General features: G+C 47.0%; 1 protein-coding gene across 2 annotated transcripts in view; it reads right to left on the minus strand.

The window, feature by feature from the left end:
- The window catches only part of INPP5J (inositol polyphosphate-5-phosphatase J), a 186,523-nt gene extending 171,552 nt beyond the window's left edge, over window positions 1-14,971 (minus strand). For both annotated transcript variants that reach the window (XM_078667265.1, XM_078667264.1), the window contains exon 1: window positions 14,727-14,971. The gene's annotated coding sequence lies outside the window, so the exon portion shown is untranslated. The remainder of the gene's footprint in view (window positions 1-14,726) is intronic.
- Between the last annotated feature and the right edge of the window lie 595 nt (window positions 14,972-15,566).

The following is a 15,566-nucleotide window of genomic DNA, read 5'->3' on the forward strand; positions in this document are numbered from 1 at the left end:
GCCATTACCCAGCAAGTGGAACCACACTTACCTTAACCGCCATAGGACAACCACGCATATGCGTAGTTAAGGCAGTAAGCAGTCTAGATGCTGAGATGGGCGTGCACAGAAAGAGGAAGGTTTGGGAGAGGAAACTGACTGGTAAGTGGGGCTGGGGCCAGGTTTTGAAGGGTGGGGGTTAGTTTTTACGGCTCAGGGTTGAGGGGTCGGGGTAGTTGTTAGAGTTTAAGGGTAGTTGGGTAGTTTTTAGCGTTCAGGGGTTAGGGTAGTTTTAAGGGCTCGGGGGAGTCTGGGTACTTTTTAGGGCTCGGGTTGGGGTTTCTTTTAGGGCTCGGGGGTCCGGTCATTTTTAGGGCTCGGGGTTGGGGTACTTTTATGGGGTCAGTGGTTGGGGTACTTTTTAGGGCTCGGGGTCAGTTGTTTCTAGGGCTCAAGGGGTGGTGAGGTAGTTTTTAGGGCTCAGGGAAGGTGGGATATTTTTTAGGGCTCCGGGTGTTTGGGGAAGTTTCTGGGGCTGGGCAGTCTGGGACGTTTTTAGGACTCGGAGGGGGGTCAGGTAAGTTTTTAGAGCTTGGGGGGTCAGGGTAGTTTTTAGGGCTCAGGGTGGGGTCAAGGTACTTTTTAGGGCTTGAGCGGGGGTTGAGGTAGTTTTTTGGGCTTAGGAGGGGTCGAGGTACTTTTTTGGGCCGGGGGGGGGGGGGGTCAGTAAGTTTTAGGGCTCGGGGGAATTGGGAAAGTGTTTAGGGTTCAGTGGGGTCTGGGAAGTTTTTAGGGCTCAGGGTGGGGTTGGGATCGTTTTTAGGGGTCGGGGTTAGGGTAGTTTTAGGGCTAAGGGCGGGAGGCCTCGGATGTGATCTTTACCACACATCTCTTTACCAGTCATGCATTTACCACGAAATCGTGTGATGAAGGCATGCATTGTAAAGGCATGCATTGTTCAGGTGCATTTGTTGTTTAGGCACCGTAGTAGAGTCACGTGTGGTTTAGCCATGCCTGCCTCTGTCATACAACCATTTTATGCTGCTATGTTTCTTTGGTACATTATTTTAATGTAATATTGTTGTGTTGCCCTGCAATAGTTGAGTTGCTATGTGTTTTGACTGTCCTGTTGTGATGCGCCCTGTTATGCTTGAACTGTGTTATTTAGTTATTTTGTTGTTTCTTTTAGACATGTCAACAACTGCTGCTCCACTTCCAGCCAAAAGCAACACATTCATTTAAAGTACCCATGGCAAGCAACCATTTACCACTGCCTAAAGTGGTAAATTGGCTCTGCTCCCACCCTCCATCTACTTAGGACACCAGTCAGCCCAAAACCGTGCCAGAGGCTAAATATAGTGCTCACGTTGCTCCCTTTATACAATATGTTCCATTCTGATCTAATAAAAATCCACTCAAGTCACCTTCTGCAACTATCAATTCAAAAGATGCTTTGTCCTTATCTTCTACAATGCCTTTACACCTTCCTTTCACTCCTGCTGTTATTATCATTCATTACCTTCAGTTATCTCCAAAACTCAACAAACCTAAATGTCGTCTTTTTCACACAGCAATGGCCACAGCAAAAATATGTATTTTACGCCATTGGAAATCTCCATCTCCTCCTTTGCAAGAAGAATGGTTGACAACCATGTTCCAAACAGCTTCACATGAGAGAATAATTTATAATCTTCAAAATAAAACTGACGTATTTCTTCGTGTTTGGTCACCTTTCCTGAACCTTAATAGTGGCATGGATATTCATGATAACATTCCAGGAGTGGATACTAATACCACTTGATCTGATATTTGACAATATACCTTTTTTTCTCTTTCTTTTTCTCTTTCTCTTTTCCTTCCCTCCTTTCACCCCTGATTTTCATGCTTTCCTATTATTGCATTAACTTGTAGTTTTGTTGTATTATTATTTTAATATTCTATCTTTTTTAATTCTCTTTTATTCATAATATATGTTATTGACATCTCATTTCTCATTTCTCTTCATATAACTTCTATTGATATGCTTTGTTAGTTCTTATATCAACTATTTTTCTATGTTCTATTCAATACATTTTTCTTGATATATTTAACAATTTTCGACTTTACAGATGAATTACTCCAAGGACTGAGGAGATTTGTTATGTTACTATTTTCTATATTTGTAGTTATATATAATGCTTAATGTATATACTCAATTTATATATCTATTGAGTTAACATGTGATTCATTCATTAGGCTTTTATAATTCTTATATATGTTGCTTGCATTATTTAAATATTTAACGTCTCACACCATATTAATTTAACTGTATACCTTGCTATTTATCTTTATAGTTGTAAGTGTTATTTATTGGTGCTTAGTAATTGTCATATATGCATTTTTTTCTTTTCCATATATTTCGTATATTTATTCATATTCAAATTGTAAGTTATTATTAACGTTATTGTACTTATGATGTAATTTTCTCAAAATGTCAATAAAAAATTATAACAAAAAAAAGCTTTGTCCATCCACTTACTGTATTATTATCAAAATCTGAGTTTATCCTTGTTCATATTTTCAGTGATCATATGCTCTGCCAACATAACAATTAGACTCCCCCTTCCTGTGATATTCTACACTCTTCCTGATCTCGAAAACCTCGAAGACTCCTTATTCATAAATTCAGAAAGTTGTTCATGTCGGTCAGTTTCTCCAAATTATTTCCTTTGTCTTCCTTCTTCTCAAAGGCCAGTGGTGCGTCTCTAATAATCCTCGCTGGGCACAGGCCTGCCTTCTCAGTCTGGTAAGCAAGGATGGTCATGGGCAGGCAGACGTCCAGAACTTAAGAGGAAGCGGGAATAGCAAGGATGTCAGTGTCACTGGTGCATGCAAGGGGAATGGCCCCTTTGGCTGCTATTCGGGTAGTATAATAAGGCAATTATCAGGGATCAATGGGCCTCTGAGGGGTCTGGGCCCTAGTACCACTGCACCTGCTGCACCTTTGGTAACCACGCCCCTGTGTACTGGGCAGAACACCAGAGCCACAAAGAAAAGTGGGAAGTACAAACAACATGGCTGTATGTCACAATACCACAATAATATAGATCCACACTGATATTGACTTCTCATCACAACATAACTTCTGGTCGAGACTGGACCGCTGGTTAATTTCTGGAGACGTAGCGACATGGGCAGTAGATGCACAGCACCTACCAAGGACCCGGTCAGAACACTCCCCGTGCACTCTCAGGGTCATATTCCCTACATCTATTAACCCTTTGCGTGCGTCGGACGGCCCCCGGCCATCCGACATCACGGTGGGCATGTGCGGAGGATGGCCTGACCACGCCCAGTCATAAATCACCCGCACCACGGTGGAATTCCAGCCGCGGTCAATGGGTTAAACGCAAATTCACGTGGCGACTGCCCCCCCACACTTTGCTAGATGCAGAAATCAAAGGCGACGTTATTAAATATTTCTCTTTAAACCACGGTTCAGTATCATCTCCCTCCGTTCTTTGGGAGGCCATTAAGGTCATCATAAGGGGGAAATGTATAGCTCGCCAGGCAGGAGTGCTGAAGGCCATACGCGGCACATTACAGAAACTAGAAACTGAAATTAGAACACTTGAGCTCCAATACTTCGACTCTAATGACATACACTTTTAGCACCCATTAATGAAAACATTTCCGACTTCGAAGAGGAAGCAAACGGAGAATTAAAATTCCTGGTGAAATTTGCCACAACCAGTCGGTATGGAGAAGGTGACAGACGGGGCAAAATGCTTGCAAGTATACTTAAACGTTAGCGTAGCTCTCCTTAGATAGCAGAACTCCTAGACAACGACGATGAGCCCATCAGAGGCCCCAAAGAGATACACGACCACCTCACCGAATTCTACACCTCACTATACACCTCCACATCGCCGCACGTTGACTCCGAACTAACTACTTACTTAGACTCCTTTGAGCTGCTATAGCTCAGCAATGCTCAGAGAGAATATTTGGATGAGCCCTTTACCGTAGCAGATATAATACAAGTGATCAATAGTCTTCCCACTGACAATACCCCCGGTCTTGACGGCCTCACAACCACCTTCTATAAGAATTACACCACCCTCCTAGCCCCCACCCCCACCTCATGGAAATGTATTTAGAATCCCTGCAGCACGTTTCACTCCCCCCCAACTACCAGGGAGGCTGTCATCTCAACGCTACTTAAACCAGGCAAACCCCCAAATAAATTTGACTCCTACAGACCTCTTTCCCTTATAAATATTGATAACAAACTATATGCGAAACTTCTCACAAACAGACTGCAACCCCTATTACCATTTATTGCTAGACCTGATCAATTCGGGTTTATACCAGGGCGCTCCACATCGCATAATTTGAGGACTTTTTTTTCCATCTTACATCACTGGACCCCCAGACCCCTGCCCCAGTATCAAGGATCCAGTCCCGAAGGGGAGGGCCAAGTCTAGCCTCTTAGTTGCCCTCACACACCCCAAAGGATGTCATGCTACATCATTGGGCTTTTCAGCTCCTCGTCGGGCCGGAGCTGCAATGCCCGATGGTCCCCCGAAGGGTCACTTTCACAGAGATCTTTTAAGCAATCCAACAAACTGAAGAATATCATCAGACGGAATTAGAAGACACTCAATACTGACTCACTGAACTGGGGATAAACCTCTGCCTCTCTCTTTTCCTTCTCCTCTTATTTTCTATTCTACTCTCAATCTTTCTTAATATTGATTGGGTGACTTATTGCACCCTCAACTTGGAACAGTGTCCCCTATGATTTAACAGTCATTTGTGGAGCACGGACACTGGACCTTAATAGGCTCCTGGTCCCCCCCCTCTCTTTTGTTGTTGACCTAGTATGGCTTACATGTGTACAGCTTAAATAATAAAGAAGTAATATATTCAATTCAGTTCAGTGGTCCACAGCCTTGTTCAAGCAAGTGGACACTTCAAGTACTTAGGAGTGAAGCAGGGATTCAAGCAAGCCTTTAAACCATCGACAGGCGTGGTCAGATGTGTTACTTCTTTTAGCACAACGCAGTGTAGCAACCAATGTTGCGGCAATGTGCTGTACAGGGAGGAGTAAAGAGCACAGAGTCATTTTAATAGCCTGCTACTGCTCGCGTCCATGGCTCTTGGGCACATAGAGGATGCCCCCCGCCACACTCAACCCTTGCACCACGGAGCAGGTACTGTGTCTGCGGTCTTGTATAGGATTTGTGATAGGAGCATACCCTACCACTACAAAATTCTACGCCTAGCAAATTCTTAAACATTCCACACAATGTGTGGGAGCTGTACAGTGCACTGCGTATTTAATGTGAAGAATGTTTGAAAAATGAAAACGCTTCTTTTTGGAAGAGCGTGCTTCAAGGAGGCTTTTTATATTTTTTATATTTTTGTATTGTTTTAGTTCATATAATAATACCATTAAGAAATAACCACAGGCCATAGCACAAAAACACAGCAGATACTGCATTTAACACCATGTATTGAGTCTGTAATACACTGAGAATGGATATTTAAACATAAATTAAGAAATAGGGTCAGTTTCCTTATCAAGTATCTGATTTCCTGGGACCCAAGGACCCAAGTCTTTATTGTGTTTAGTTTGGCTATCTTAGCAGGTTGGACTTTGCATCAAAACTATGGGTGCTTGCGCTGATCCACCCAAATAACACCCCCTGTCGAAAAGTGGAGCAAAGTAGCATGTAGAGCTATTTGTGCTGAGAAAATGGTATCTTTCCAAAGAAAAATACCTTTGTGATTAAAAGTAAGTTTGAAAGTAAATACCACTGCAAGAGTGTGCCCCGCTTCCCATCATTTTGTGTGTCCACAGCACAAACCGTTGGTAAATTTGTCCCATAGTTAGCACAAAATGAAGACTTTGAGGCAAGTGCATACAGAATAGTGAAGACAGGGAAAACAGAGGACAGTATAGAGATGCATGGAGAGCAAATGTAAAGCACACAGGGAAAGTAAGTGATGGAGAAAGCAGATACATGGAAAGATTGGAAGAGAAACATATACACACGAACCAGGAGCCCCAAGAAGTGGTAACTGAGAAAGAGGGAGAGAGACAGACACAGTTGAGAACAGTCAGGCCTGTCCATGGTGGGAGCTGTATATAGAGGGAGTGTCAAACGTAGAGAGAATGAGGTTTGCCTGATGACGACAGATGTGCAGTGAGACACAGAGAAATGCCCGGACAGTAGGTGTGCAGAGAGTGGGAGCATTGTCACTGTGGTGCTGAGACCTAGTTGGGAGAAATGTACAGAGATGCATACGCGGCTGTTAAACGTGCCACGGGTAGATGAGAGGCACACAAGGGCACAGAGGGAAGACAAGCATTTCCAATGCAATAGGACTCGAATTTACGCGAGACCAATTGCATTGCAAACAAGAGTTGGGGCGGGGCGGGGGCAATGCACGAGTAGGCCTAGACAGCAGGAGTGCAGGGGGGTGGGGGGCGCGGGAGGCCACATACAATGGGACAGCAGGGGGGGAGCGGAAAAAATGGTGCTTCTTAATAACACATACCGTACAGTTTAATACTCGAAGGAAAGGGGCCAGTAGCCATTGAAGGAACAAATGATGACATGCTCGTCAAATGGAGGGACTAACAAGCCTAAAACTAATTGGAAGGCTGCATTTAGGACCTGAGCCAATGAAAAAGATTGGCAGAGAATGGGCCGAGCTTCCACAAAGCTTCCATCTATACTGAATACTGCATACCTCGCAAAGCGAGCACTACATGCGCTGCAACGCTAGGCTCGACCTAAAAAAGGAAAGGGGAAACACTGAACAAGTTGAATATGACAAGGAAGACGAAGAGACACTGTAAAAGAGAGTGAAGAGACTGAATTTAGAGAGTGGAAGTTTATAGGGGAGGAAGGGCATCCATCAGGTGATTGAAACAAGGGCAGTGGGACGAAGAAGAGCGCAGGGGGGCAAAAGTGGGGAATAAGAAGTAGAGAAGATAGAAAGAATGACAGTGGGAGACATGCCCACACAGAGCAACAATGTGGAGGGAGAGGGACAGGGGGTTGATAGAAACCAGGACAGATATAGAACCACGCATATGAGGTCATTGGAGGAGAGGCAACACCTGAAGAGAGTTAGACAGGGGAGGCAGAAATTAGGGTAGAGTCAGATACCAACATATCAACAGAAATACACAAGGGTAAAAGCGGTGAGAGTCTGGGCATGGGAGATGAAACAAGCATTTACAATGCAACGGTTTCGCCTTTGGAAAAGTTTGAGCTATTGGCATTGTGAATGACAAACGTTTTATTTATGTGTTGGTTTTGAAAACAGATAATTAAATGGCATTGTCATTTACAATGGCAATAGCTTAATCTCTCGCAAATGCTATTTGTATTGCAACTATTTCAGTTAGCATTTTGCACTACGATGAAAACTGGCTAAAGATAGATACAAAAAACAAGTCTTAGCTAGGAGGTAATACTCACCAGACAGAGACACCCGGCAAAAATGACTTCACTTAAACTATCATATGTACAGCACTAAACATTGCACATCCTCCGTTGAATAACTGTTTGTTTACTGCACTAAAGATTGAAGATTACTCTAGTGTTATTTCTATAGTGCTCACATGCTTCAGAGCAAAGAGGACTTTAGGAAAAACACTTGTAAACAAATAATCATCATGGGGGGAATTATACTCAGGCATTGTAGAATTACAGTTCGTTTTGGAGCATGTAAATGCTATAGACGGGAAATGGTTAAAGGTGCTGGTTCAGAATTTGTAGCTGTGGTTCTGTGCATTTGCAACGGGTGCATTTAGTCGCAAAGTTTCAAACTAGAAGACATGGAATTCATTCCTAGCCTAATAAACTGATCAAATTGTGTGATCCTGTGTAAATCATGTTTTGCCACTATGCCCTATTTCACTTTCGAGTTTGTGTTGGGCAGGAAAATACATTATGTTTTTTAGAGGGGCGGGGCAAAGCTCCCACTCAGCCTGACCCAGGCTGCATGTCTCTTTCACAATAACTCCTCACTGCTCCAATATCTACAATCTCAGCCTTTCACTGAAAGTGCAGCAGACTCGGGTGAAATGTCGGTCCGATTACAGCTAGACGCGCCCCCGCGTATTCTTCCTGTGGCCCAGTCCGCTGGCACACACTCTTATTATATAGCTCCTCACTAACTCTGTTGTGGGAATTAACAGGTGGGAGTGTAAGGAAGCAGCTGTCGTTCCGGTTAGTGCATGAGCCTGTATGAAAGAACAAAGCCGCAAAACATATCCAAGGGTCATTAACGGCCCTGTGAGAGGTAGAGAGGCTGGAGAGAGGGGGAAATGGAACATATGGAGAGATAAAGGAAGGGGGAGAGGGTGGAGAAAAACAGGAACTACAAGAAGAGAACAGAAGTGAGGAAAATCCAAGAGAAAGAAGAAAAACAAGTGAAAAACGGCGCGATAGACTATGGAAGAGACAGGGTGAAAAAGAGAGGGAGTGAGAACGACGTCCTATAAAGGGGAGAAGGGCGGGAGAGGGAGTTGGGAGAGCAATCGATACGCGCATAAGAGGTGGGTATCCCAAACAGAGCAACTTACATTTCTCCTTATCTCACATGGGTCTGTTGCGCCAAGGCGCTCAGATTGAAAATGTCATTCGAAAAATAAAGGACCCCACCCCCAAACAAGTAAATAGTGCGTAGTCTCACTGGAAATTCAACATCACTGAAACAGACTGCCAACGGAGTGTTTCTAGACAAAAGTTCATACATCGAACCAAAACAGATCAGTTTGTTACTCGAGATCCAACTGCTAGTTATCAGCCCGCCATTTCTTACATTAGTAATAAGAAGCACGGGCACACGGACAGCAGGGGGGGAACGGGCACACGGACAGTGGGAGGGGGGGGCGGGAAGGCAAGGAAAACAAGCACTCACCTGGACTTCCTCCGGTGGCGGTCGGCAGCGGAATGGCCAAAACAAACATGGATGACAAAAAAAAATAAACCCCGCTCACGGCCGCATGACGTTGTCAAAGGGGCAGGATGAGTAAAAATGGCCGGAACGCCCCCGAATCTGCTCCGCAATTGACGGACAGATCTCTGTTCCAATGGCTAGCCTCCATTTATGGAGCTAGTCAATGGAACAGAGGGGCGGGACATGAGTACACATCTCTAGACATAAGCTTTCGCCTTGCGCAGAAAGTCTGCTGCGCAGCCTTTCGGCGAGGCGAAACCTAAAAAGGGCATACAAATAGAGAGACAAAGATTCAGAACTGGTGTTGCCTTCTGGTTGTGTTTTTTTTACCAGCAAGACTGGTAATTTAGTGCCCCAGCCAGCATAAAAATTTGAAAAATCACTAATGCTGATATTTTTCTCCCTTATCCGTACATACCTTAAACAGTAGATGTAAGACAAAAACAATTTAAAATGTGTTATACCACTGTCCTAACGACCCCTGACTAATAATTAAAGTAAACAAAGACAGGAAGACAATGTTAACGAACCCCCGTGAGTAGACCTAGCAAAAGGAACCAAATGGCCCTAAACTACACCCCCACAAGATCAGATCCCTAACGTAAAAGAAGTAAACTTCTGGTATACTATCTCTTCGTCTCTCTCCCTTAAATTTCTATCCTTTCCCTTTTCACTCAATCTTATTCTCTTAGCGGGACAGTGGATAGGGAGACAGCCAAACATACATACTGTGTAACTGTATTGCCAACAACACAGTCAGTTTGGGCTGCCACCCTGTATTGACAAAGCATTGACGACTATATGTGTAAAATATTAATAAAAAATATGTTGAAATAAAAATTTTAAAAAGAAAACAGGCTGTTTAACATAAAGTTCTACTTAAAAATCATGTCTGTGCCTTTGCAGAAAGTTAGGAGTGAACTGAAAGGTTGTATTTTTCTCAAGGAAAGGTGGCAACCCTATTTAGAAATGGCACGAGAAAGCAATGGGGAATGCAGGGTCGACTGGGACAGGAAAAAAGGTCAGGGTACCAAATTAAAAGATGCCTTTATAAGCAAATCAGTTAGCTAAAATAGTGGTCCACATTAGCAAATCAGGCAGTTATAAACACAAACTGTAGAAGTGGTTTTCAAGGTGTAGGAGACTGCATGCAGTTGTGCTTGCTGAAGGCAATGTTGTGGTAATATATGAGAAATACAAAATTAAAACTGGCCTCTCAGAGCATAAAACAAGGCCCGCAAGCAGCCCATACACTGGTCTGAATGGGCTGACATCTACTTTTAAATCCAAATCCACACAAAAACAACCATTAGAGGAATCTCTCTGCAACTGCCTGGTTGACTACTTTCACAACAAGATATCCGACTTCTACTTCCACATTCGAATCGACACAAAAACGACCATTAGAGGAACCCTCACCTACGAACCCCTGGGCCCACAACCCAGCTTCTGCAATGCCATCTTTGATTTCATTTTCCCCCTAGCAATCGACTCCAGGCACTATATCTTCCTGGGCGACCTCAACTGCCACTCGATGACCTTAACAACACCAACTCAACCAACCTCCTAGAAAACATGAGCACCTTTGGCCTCAAGCACCTGGTCAATGGCCCCCACACACAGCATGGGACACACTCTTGACCCCATCTTCACTGTCAGTGACAGAGTCAAGTTCAGCCATACCATTGAGCTAACCATCACAGGCTCCCCGGGCCCCACCACCAAGCCTCCAAACACTCTGCACCACAGATAGATCACAATCACAGAAACCCAGTGGACAACTGCCTCAACACCACCAGGCCTATCAGCGCCCTCAACATTACCAGGCCTGTCAACACAAGCAACCTGGAACAAGCCGTCCAGAACTTCTATGACTGGAACTCCAACTGCACTGACTCAGTCGCCCCATCAAACCATATAACACCAGCAGATCTAGAAAGCATGCCAGCTGGTTCACCCAAGTACTCCGGTTCATTAAACGTGAATGCAAGCAACTGGAAAGACGCTGACGCTCCAACAGAAATTCCACAGACTGCACCACCTTCAAATCAGCCTTCAACAAATGCCACCTTTGACTCAAGGAAGCCAAAATGATGCCTTAACAAACTGCATTGAAGTAAGCACTAATCGCACCAAGGAAATCTTCAGCATTGTCAGAGGGTTCTACTGGCCTTCAGCAACTGAGAACTTCACCTGGCCTTCACAAGCTCTCAGTGACTCCCTGGCTGACTACTTCCACAACAAGATATCTAACATCTACTGCAACTTTGACCCCCAACCCAATCGACCACAGCCCAACACCAACTGACGGCACACTCCACTACCTGCTCACCACATGGAAACCGCTCACAACTCTGGATACCATGGCCATCATGACCTCGATCCACTATAGGGGCATCAACGGACCCCTGCTTTCACCACATCTTCAACCTAGGACAGAAAGAAATTAGCAGTGCCATCTCCGAAATCCTTGATGCCTCCATCACCACGGCCACTTCTCTGATGCATGGAAGCACGCAGAAGTCGAACCTCTCCTGGAGAAGCCTTCCGCAGACCCCAACGAACTTAAGAATTACAGCCCCATCTTGCTGCAACCCTTCCCTGCCAAGGTCCTAGCGAAAGCCATCCTCCACCAGCTCACCGAACACCACTAAAAAAACAACCTACTCTGCACCCCTCAATGTAGCTTACGCGCCAACCACAGCATGGAGACCACCCTGATCACCTAGACAGATGACATCAGAACCTTCCTTGACTGTGGCGAGACAGCAGCGCTGATTCTCCTCGACCTCTCAGTAACATATGAGACTGTATCCAACCACACCCTCATCAAAAGACTCCACCACATCTGCATCCAAGGCATCATCCTCAAGTGGATCACCTCTTTCCTCACAGGACAAAGCCAAAGAATCTGCCTACCTGCATTCACCTCAGAACCCAAGAACATCATCTGCGACGTCCCCCAAGATTCCTCCTTCAGCCCCACCTTATTCAACGCCTACATAACGGCACTGGCAGACATCGTACGCACCCACAGACTCAAAATCAACTTCTACATGGATGACACCCACTCATCCTCTCCCTCACTGAAGACCCCGTTCCCAGCAGATCCACCTTCTGGAATGCCATGACCAACATCTCCAACTGGGTAAGGTCCAGCTGCCCTAAGCTGAATACGGACAAGACGGAAGTCCTCATCTTCTGGAATAACACCTCACCGTGGGACGACACATGGTGGCCCATCGAACTCACACCCTCTCTGACCCCCACTGACCATGCCCATAATCTCTGCATCATCCTGGAGAGCAAACTCACTGTGATGCTGCATTTCTACACAGTTTCTTCCTCCTTCTCCTGCACCCTCTGCGTGCTTCAAAAGATCTTCAGATAGATGCCCATCAACACCAGGAAAACGGTTATACAAGCCTTTATCTCCACTCGTCTACGCTACGGAAATGCACTCTACGCTGGAATCTCCACCCAACTCCTCAAGTGACTCCAGACGATACAGAACGCTGCAGCCAGACTAGTCCTCAATCTCCCCAAATGGACCAGCACCACCCACACCTCAGAATGCTCCAATGGCTCCGGTCCAGGAAAGATGCCAATAAAAGATGCTCACCCACACCTACAAAGCCCTCCACAACCTGGGACCTGCCTACATCAATCACTACCTGACTTTCCAAAAACCCACCAGATGAGTGCACTCCGCTGCCTAGCCCTCACCCACGTACCCCGCATCCACCAAAGACGAAACTGAGGTCATTTGTTCTCCTGTCTCTCTGCCAAGTCCTGAAACGACCTCCCCCACCACCTAATATTATCACCCTCAGTTGCTGACTTCAGAAAAGGACTCAAGACCTGGATCTTAGACAAAAGACCAGCACTTGGATCCCCCAGGGGTGATAAGCAGCGCGATAGAAGTACTGATTGATGGATTGGTTAATTGATTGATTAATCTGTGAGACCAACCCTTCTGGCACTGCCAATTTGCCCTACAGGCCAGACCGAGCCTGCAGAGAATGAAACAAGGGCAACGTAAGAGAGATATCACACACACGGGGGTCAGAAGTGGAGCGAGAGCAAGAAAGGGGGAGAAGGAAACAAGGACAGAGAGAGGCACATGGTGTTCAGAAGCGGAGCAAGCTAGTGAGGGGGAGAAGGAAACGGGCAAAGGGAGAGACATGCAGCATGGAGGTCAGAAGGGGAGAGAGAGACAGGGCAGTAAGAGAGATAAACACGGGGAATAGTGATGCATAAAGGGAAACAAGAGCAGAGGGAGAGACAGAGAGACACATGGGATTTGGAAGTGGAGCGAGGGGGAGATGGAAACAGGTGCAGGGGAAGAAAGACGTACACTACACACGGAGATCAGAAGGGGGTAAGAAATGGAAAGAAGGGCAGAGAGAGATACACAGGAGTTCAGAAGTGGAGGAAGAAAGCGAGGGGCAATGGAAACAAGACAGAGGGAGAGAGTGGTGGGGGGGGGGGTATCAGGCGTCGAGCGAGATAGAGAGGGGGAGAGGGAACCAAGGGGAGAGAGAAGTAAACACACATAGAAGTGGAGCGGAACAGAGGGTGAGATGGAAACCAGGGCAGCGGAAGGGAGAGATACACACGGGGTCAGAAGTGGAGCGAGATAGTGAGGGAGGAGGGGAAGAAGGACAGAGGGAGAGACAGAGAGAGACACACGGGGTTCAGAAGTGGAACGAGGGGGGATGGAAACAGGTGCAGGGGAAGAGAGGCTACACTACAGACGGACATCAGAAGGGGCGAGAAATGGAAAGAAGGGCAGAGAGATACACGGGTGTTCAGAAGTGGAGGAAGAGAACGGGGGAGACGCAAACATGGGCAGAGAGAGAGACGCGGCTGGATGACAGAAAGGGAGCGAGAGAGAGGGGGAGATGGATACAAGGGCTGAGAGACACACATAGGGATTAGAAAGGGAGCAAGAGAGAGAAGGAAACAAGGGCAGAGTGACACACACCGGGGTCAGAAGCCAAGGGAAGGGAGAGACAGAGACAGCGGAGGTGGAAACAAGGGCGGAGAGAGACACACGGGGAAGTGGAGAGAGATAGTGAGGTGGAGGGAAACAAGGGCAGAAGGAGAGAGAGAGATGCACAGGGGGTTCTGAAGGGGAGCGGGATAGTAAAGGGGAGAAGGAAAGAGGGGCAGAGGGAGAGAGACGCATGGAGGTCAGAAGGGGAGAGAGAGAGACAGGGCAGAGAGGGATACACAGGTGTTCAGAAGTGGGGGGAGAAAGCGAGGGGGAGACGGAAACAAGAGCAGAGAGAGAGAGTGGCACGCATGGGGGTCGGGCGTGGAGCGAGATAGAGAGTGGGGGGACGGAACCTAGGGGAGGGAGACGTACACACACACGGGGTCAGAAGTGGAGCGGAGCATAGGTTGAGCTGGAAACCAGGGCAGCGGGAGGGGTCTATGCACACGGGGTCAAAAGTGGAACGAGATAGAGAGGGCTGAAGGAAGCAAGGGCAGAGGGAAGAGAGATACACATACAGGGGGCTCAGAAGGGGAGAGAGACAAGGGCAGAGGGGGCGAGAAGACGGCAGGAAGGGCAGATGTGGCTGGCGAGATGGGCGAGGAAGCAGAGGCGCAGGGGGTGCACGCTAGTGGGAGAGGGCAGAGAAGGAGAGGCCGCGGCCGGTGACCTTCAGCGCAGTGGCATCGATGCCACCCTCTGGCAGGGGTGCCCTCATTAACCCCCCCTCCCCTCCAGCTGCCAAGAGCGTCCGTGATCCCGGGGTCTGGGAGGAAGCAGTTACCTGGCGGCGACAGGGGCTCCCTCTGTGGGCAGCAGGCGGGTCCCTGCCTCGGGGGGAAGGGTCCCTGCCGCAGCGGCCACCCCTGCTCGGTGCCCGGCTCCCTCAGTGCCCGCCGCTGCTGCCCCCCTCCTCGCCCATCGCTGATAGCAGCGTGTGTGCGGGGCGCAGGATCCCTCCTGCAGCCCGAGCGCCAGTGACATCAGCAGCCAGCAACCTGCTGGGGATTTAAAGGGACCGCAGCAGCTAGAGGCCTGCAGCAGGAAGTGCCGCCAGGGGCACCTGGAGTCGCGCACGGGCACTGTGCGCGCGCTGGAGCCTGACAGGGGCATATTGAGAGCCCTGGAGGCTGACTGACATAGGCACAGTGCTTCCTGACACAAGCATAGCGCACACACTTGAGTATGAGTGTACAAGACATACACTGGAACCTGAAGCGGATATAGTGCTCGTCCTGGAGTATGACTAGGGTGACCAACTGGCATTGGTGCAAATTCAGGACGGTGAGTGTAAAAATTCAGGACAAAGGGTCAACATTCAGGACACAAATTCAGGACAAGAGGTCAAAATTCAGGACAAAACTTCAGGACCATAGGTAATTTTTACAGACACATCAGAGGTCGCACAATAGTATATAAGTAAGCCCAGCCATTTCCAAACATATTAAACCATTTGTAAACCTATCCATCATGTATCCTTCCATCTATCATTTCACTCATCCATCCCTTCATCCATCCTTTCACTCATCCATCCATTATCCATCCATCCACCCTTTCACCCTATCCATCTGTACACTTATCCATCCACTCTTCATCCCATCCATCCATTCACTCATCATCCCAT

The sequence above is a fragment of the Lissotriton helveticus genome, chromosome 11 (genome assembly GCF_964261635.1).
Source record: "Lissotriton helveticus chromosome 11, aLisHel1.1, whole genome shotgun sequence".
Taxonomy (NCBI): Eukaryota; Metazoa; Chordata; class Amphibia; order Caudata; family Salamandridae; genus Lissotriton; species Lissotriton helveticus.